Below are 1736 nucleotides of genomic sequence, written 5' to 3' on the forward strand. Positions count from 1 at the left end.
CGACAAAAATGAGGAGAGTTGTCGAGACCGTGGGTAATAGACAATATCGAATGATGAGAGTGGCAGGACCACAATTCGCAATCATCGTTTCATCTGGAAGATCTAACCCATCATGGATACGCCAGATTATGCGCCCGTATTATTACCTCCTCGACGGCCAAAAAATGGAGGACAGCGTATACCCGCGTGACATACACGAGAAGATGAACATGGAAAGAAACAATGCTGGCGTAGTGATAGAAGACGAAACATTAGACACAGATATGGAAGATAATCAAGACCCAATAAAGCACAAACCAACGAGTCCGATCTCACGACGCAGCATGAGAGTAACACGACCACCAATACCATTATCCCCACGAATACGAGCACCAACTCACAACCACACAGAACTTTCCTAACAATTAACCACAAAACACCGGTGTTGTAGTCATAAGGTGGGACATGCTGAGAATGGGGCGACCGATAAGACGGGCCGGAAAAAAGTGGAACACCGATCGTCATAAATTCAGCGCTAGTCTCGGGAGACTTTTAAGTTCATTGGTCTACAATGCCCATTTTGTGCTCCAGCCTTAGTCTTTATCGTTTGAGCTATCGTTCAAATTCAACCGGACTTTAACGTATAATATATTTGCGTATAAAAGCAGTTTAATCCAGTTACGCTTGCCAATTTCCAATAGTTTTTTTTTAAATTTTGACCTCATAGCCATTATTTTTTCATCGGTTAACGACGAAAACGAATTTGTGTCACAGGTCCAAATCCTCTATATATTAATTCTCAAGTCCGTAGATCGAAAATCGAAAGAGGAGTTTGGCAGAGACCCTTCCTCAAACAAATAGACAGGCAGATAGACAAACAATGCCACTTATATATAATTTTAAATAGAAAAATAGGATTTTAACATCAATACCTGTGCGACAAAAAAAAAACTCAACTTTTTGTGTGTGTGTGTACACACACACACACACACACACACACACACACACACACACACACATATGTATCTACAATTATATAAATGCAACTTTGTGTGTATGTGAAAGTTCGTTCCTTATAGACTCCGATAAGGCTGAACAGATTTTCTTAAAAATTTACAGAACTTTAGTGTATAAGTCTGGGAGTGATTTTAGTTAAGTTTTGTCTCAGAAAACCCCCGAATAATTACCGATAAATGATAATCGAAACCGTTATTTTAATTCATATATCATCGGTAAAGCAATTTATTCCATGTCGTTGCTTAGCAACAATGATAGAACAACGGGCCGTGAAAATTCTCTTGTAAGTAAGTTAATAGCGTGTTTTTTTTTTGTTTTTGTTGCATGATTTGGTCTGTAGGTTCAAACTCCGCACGTTAATTTCTTAATTCTATTTTCATTTACTGCAAAGAATTTTGTAAGACTTTAAAATTTACGTGTTTTTTTTTCTTCTTTTTTTTTGCATGACGTAATCTGCAGGTTAAAACCCCGCACGTAAATTCCTTGATATGTTTTTTTTTTCGTTAACTGGAAAGAAATTTATATAAAATAGTTTTATAAAATAAACAGTAGGCTTTCCAGAGTTCAATGTAGAATAACATATATTTTGGACTAAATTACTGCAATTAGTTGGAAGCATGTGGAGCTTCCTCCCGGGGATTTCACAGATTTCGATGACAATAAAAAGATAGGAGTGTGAAATATTTGGATCATCCTTCAATCCCGGGAAACGTCAGGTTTCCCTGGTAGTATATATATAT

The sequence above is a fragment of the Euprymna scolopes genome, chromosome 13 (assembly GCF_053919585.1).
Source record: "Euprymna scolopes isolate OS-2025 chromosome 13, ASM5391958v1, whole genome shotgun sequence".
NCBI lineage: Eukaryota > Metazoa > Mollusca > Cephalopoda > Sepiida > Sepiolidae > Euprymna > Euprymna scolopes.